Below are 5,330 nucleotides of genomic sequence, written 5' to 3' on the forward strand. Positions count from 1 at the left end.
CTTCTCATTCCTGTTCTTCTAATGATGCATACAAATTTCATTTTACGCTCATAGTTCATATGTTTCTCATTTTAAAAAGTTTGGATTCATGTGAGTGACTGGGCTCTATAGACTACTATTCATCCTTTTTCTGAATGACTGGTTCTTTATTTCCATTATGGCAAAGCAAATTAACATGAGCTTATTAACAGTTTATAGAAACACAAAAGTTATTATGTCAAAATTCTTCAGGTGAGTTCCTAGCACAAGATGTATGGGTGCTCTGTTCTGTTTACCAAGAGCTGAAAACAAGATTCAGATGTTGTACACCTGAAACTAATATAATGTCATTAGGAGGCTCATGGGGCCTCCTTGCCATCCTCAAGGCAGTAATGATGCATTGTATCCTTGTCTTGTTTCTTTTTTTTAAAATTTTTTTATTGCTTAAAGTATTACATAGGGTATTACATATGTGTCCTTTTTTTCCCCGCCCTTGACAATCCCCTGGCTTCCCCTACCCCCCAGTGTCTTATGTCCATTGGTTATGCTTATATGCATGCATACAAGTCCTTCGGTAGATCTCTTATCCCCTTCCCTTCTGCCCCCCAACCCTCCCTGGCCTTCCCGCTGAAGTTTGACAATCCGTTTGAGGCAGCTCTGCCTCTGTATCTATTATTGTTCAAAAGTTTATAATGGTCTCTATTATCCATGAATGTGTGAGATCATGTGGTATTTTTCCTTCATTGACTGGCTTATTTCACTTAGCATAATGCTCTCCAGTTCCATCCATGCCATTGCAAATGGTAAGAGTTCCTTCTTTTTTACAGCAGCATAGTATTCCATGGTGTAGATGTACCACAGTTTGCTAATCCATTCATCTACTGATGGGCACTTAGGCTGTTTCCAGATCTTAGCTATGGTGAATTGTGCTGCTATGAACATATGGGTGCATATATCCTTTCTGATTGGTGTTTCTGGTTTCTTGGGATATATTCCTAGAAGTGGGATCACAGGGTCAAATGGGAGTTCCATTTTTAGTTTTTTGAGGAAACTCCATACTGTCTTCCATAGTAGCTGCACCAGTCTGCATTCCCACCAGCAGTGCACGAGTGTTCCTTTTTCTCCACATCCTCTCCAGCACTTGTTGTCTGACGATTTGTTGATGATAGCCATTCTGACAGGTGTGAGATGGTACCTCATTGTTGTTTTGATTTGCATCTCTCGGATGATTAGTGACTTTGAGCATGTTTTCATATGTCTCTTGGCTTTCTGAATGTCCTCTTTTGAAAGGTGTCTATTTAGGTCCTTTGCCCATTTTTTGATTGGATTGTTTATCTTCCTTTTGTTAAGTTGTATGAGTTCTCTATAAATTTTGGAGATTAGGCCCTTATCAGATATGACATTGGCAAATATGTTTTGCCACGCAGTGGGTTTTCTCATAGTTTTGTTGATGGTTTCTTTTGCTGTGCAGAAGCTTTTTATTTTGATGTAGTCCCATTTGTTCATTTTCTCTTTAGTTTCAAGTGCCCTAGGAGCTGTATCAGTGAAGAAATTGCTTTGGCATATGTCTGAGATTTTGTTGCCTTTGAATTCTTCTAGAATTTTTATGGTTTCCTGTCGTACATTTAGGTCCTTTATCCATTTTGAGTTTATTTTTGTGTATGGTGTAAGTTGGTGGTCTAGTTTCATTTTCTTGCATATATCTGTCCAATTTTCCCAACACCATTTATTGAAGAGACTATCTTGGCTCCATTGTATGTTCATGCCTCCTTTGTCAAAAATTAATTGAGCATATTGGTTCGGGCTAATTTCTGGACTCTCTATTCTATTCCACTGATCTATATGCCTGTTCTTGTGCCAGTCCCAGGCAGTTTTGAGAACAGTGGCTTTGTAATACAGCTTGATATCTGGTATTGAGATCCCACCTACTTTCTTCTTTCTCAGGATCGTTGCAGCTATTCGGGGTCTTTTTTTATTCCAGATGAATTTTTGGAGAGTTCGTTCTAGATCTTTGAAGAAGGCCATTGGTATTTTAATGGGAAGTGCGTTGAATGTATAGATTGCTTTGGGTAGTATGGACATTTTAATGATGTTGATTCTACCAATCCATGAACACGGTATGTTCTTCCATCTGTTTATGTCTTCCTCTATCTCTTTTTTCAACGTCCTGTAGTTTTCTGAGTAGAGGTCTTTTACCTCTTTAGTTAAGTTTATTCCTAGGTATCTTAATTTTTTTGGTGCGATGGTAAATGGGATTGTTTTTCTAATCTCTCTTTCTGAAAGTTCACTATTGGTGTATAGAAATGCCTCAGATTTCTTGGGGTTAATTTTGTATCCTGCTACATTGCCAAATTCATGTATTAAGTCTGGTAGCTTTTTGATGGAGTCTCTAGGGTTTTGTATGTATAATATCATGTCATCTGCAAATAAGGACAGTTTTACTTCCTCTTTTCCAATTTGAATGCCTTTTATTTCTTCTTCTTGCCTAATTGCAATGGCTAATACTTCCAGTACTATGTTGAACAGGAGTGGTGAGAGTGGGCATCCCTGTCTTGTTCCTGTTCTTAGGGGAAATGGTGTTAGTTTTTGTCCATTGAGTATGATGTTGGCTGTGGGCCTGTCATATATGGCTTTTATTATGTTGAGGTATGATCCTTCTACTCCCACCTTGCTGAGAGTTTTTATCAAAAATGGGTGTTGGATTTTGTCAAATGCTTTTTCTGCATCAATTGAAATGACCATGTGGGTTTTTTCTTTCAGTTTGTTTATGTGATGTATCACGTTTATTGATTTGCGGATATTGTACCATCCTTGCATCCCTGGAATAAATCCTACTTGGTCATGGTGTATGATCTTTCTGATGTACTGCTGGATCCGATTTGCTAAGATTTTGTTGAGGATTTTGGCATCTATGTTCATGAGGGATATTGGCCTGTAATTCTCTTTCATTGTGTTGTCTTTATCTGGTTTTGGTATTAGGGTGATGCTGGCTTCATAGAATGAGCTTGGAAGTGTTCCTTCCTCTTGAATTTTTTGTAGTAGTCTGAGGAGGATAGGTTTTAGTTCTTCCTTGAATGTTTGGTAAAACTCCCCTGTGAAGCTGTCTGGTCCTGGGCTTTTGTTTGCTGGAAGCTTTTTGATGACTGCTTCAATTTCTTCCATAGTTATTGGCCTATTGAGATTTTTAGATTCTTCCTGATTGAGTGCTGGAATGTTGTATTTTTCTAGGAATTTGTCCATTTTCTCCAGATTGTCTAGTTTGTTGGAGTAGAGCTGTCCATAGTATTTTTTAACAATCCTTTGTATTTCTGTGGGGTCTGTTGTTATTTCGCCTCTATCGTTTCTGATTTTGTTTGTTTCTAATATCTTTGACTATCTCCCTGCAACCATCTACAGCAAACTGCTTTTAAAGGCTCATGTGTTTAGATATGCTCACTTGAGTAATCTCCATTTCTTCAAGTTAGCCAGTGACACACAAAAAATCTAATCAGATTATCAATATTTAGCATAGGCATAGGCCTAGAGACTGTCATGTGTGGATTCCAGGAGATAGAACTCTTGAGGACAACATAATTGTGCCTAATAAAAACACCTACATGTTGTTTTTGAGACTGTCATTGACCATCTTATGAGTTACAAAACTGTCACTTCAATACAAAAGAAAATCATTAAAATTATAATTTATCAAGTACTGCAAAAATTTTCTTTTCCTATATTTCTATACAATAAAGCCCTCTTTAAAATAATTAATGAGAACTTCAAAACTCTGATCAGTGAATACTTATCTCATTAGTGGACAGTTGGTTTATTGTGTATATATTTTTATCCATAGCAATCCAAGTTTGCAGAGGAAAGTCTACTTCCAGTCATACTGAGCTTTCCATTGCTCCTTGCCAATGGAAGGAACACTATTAATCTTATAACTGATAAAGGAACCTTGATAATACTGGATTGCATATTTGATATTTGCTAACAGAGTTGAATTTAAAGGTTCCCATCAAAGAAAAAACAATGTTTATGACTATTTAAGGTGACAACAATAATTAGACATTGTGGTGACCATTTTGCAATGTATAACAAATATCAAACCATTACATTGTACACCTGAAGCCAATATAATGTAATATCTCAATTTAAAAAATAAATGAACCCTAGATTTCCTGTCTACCAACACCATCATTTTACAAATGTTGAGCCTGAACCCAAGAGAATAGAGGAAGTTTCTATAGGTCACACAATGAATTAGTCTAAACTGTGACTAACATAAGCTTCTTGAGCATGGTCTATGGTTCCATGCTCCAGTCCAACTTGATGCCATGAAACTGCTTCTTCCAAGAGGATCACACTTGGCTTTTCCCTTCTAACAGCCTCTTTCCTTTCTATTTCTCCACATTTCTGTGGCAGGGCATCATAGAGAAAAAGAAGGAAAATTTCTCGCTGAAGAATGAAGAGGAATCTCTCAAATATTGCCAGGCTCAGCTGAGACAGCTTTCAGAACCACTGATTGGAAGGCATTTCGAAAGGAACTTTCTCTGTACCTGGAGGATACATTCTCTACTCAGAGGAAATGAACAAAGTTGAACGGTCCTATGAATTGGTGCCCAGGAAAGGAGTGAAGGTGACGATAAAATGAGGGGGAAGATTGGCCAATAGAGTCAGAGGGTTTCTGTGGGTTCTTTTGAGAATCTAAGACAATAGGACCATTTGTGAAGACATAGCAAAGCATAGCGATATTTGTACATTTTTGTCTTTTACATCTACAATTAGTTAAATACTGTTAAATAAGCCAGAATTTCCCCCCTAAATATAGGATTTATTATCAGTAATGTAGATGAAATTGAACTGTCTTTCAGTTAGGAAACAATGCAATAGTTTATCATGCTGAATAAGGAATACATAATTAAAGAAACAATGTTCTCAACAAGCTTATGATCTTACCTAAAAAGGAAATATAAGTAGTCAATTGGATTGGTAGGATAATGATTATCCTATAAGTATAAACTAATAGTGATGATAATAATGATGGAATAATGGTGATGGTTGATCTGCATTAAACACACAATTCCTAAACCAAGTATAATTTTAGGTTGATCATTTAAATTGATTATCAACTTAATCTTTAGAATAATATGACTTTAGGTACTAATGTCATCCCCATAGTACAGTTGAGAAATGAGATCCACTGAGAACTTCATAAGTTACCTAAGAACATACAGACAGCAAGTGGTATAGCTAGATGGGCAGGTCTGTGTACCTGGCATCCAGTCAAATCTCAGGAGGAAGTGTAGCACAGCTTCTTGGAAGAGGAGGTAGAAGCTATAAGTTGAAGTATCAATAAGTCGTATCTGAGT

At 36.9% G+C, this 5,330-nt stretch overlaps 1 pseudogene; it reads left to right on the plus strand.

Moving 5' to 3' along the window:
• The window catches only part of LOC102418856, a 25,215-nt pseudogene that overhangs the window by 19,450 nt on the left and 435 nt on the right, over window positions 1-5,330 (plus strand).

Source organism: Myotis lucifugus, unplaced genomic scaffold (assembly GCF_000147115.1).
Source record: "Myotis lucifugus unplaced genomic scaffold, Myoluc2.0 scaffold_1035, whole genome shotgun sequence".
NCBI classification, from domain to species: Eukaryota; Metazoa; Chordata; class Mammalia; order Chiroptera; family Vespertilionidae; genus Myotis; species Myotis lucifugus.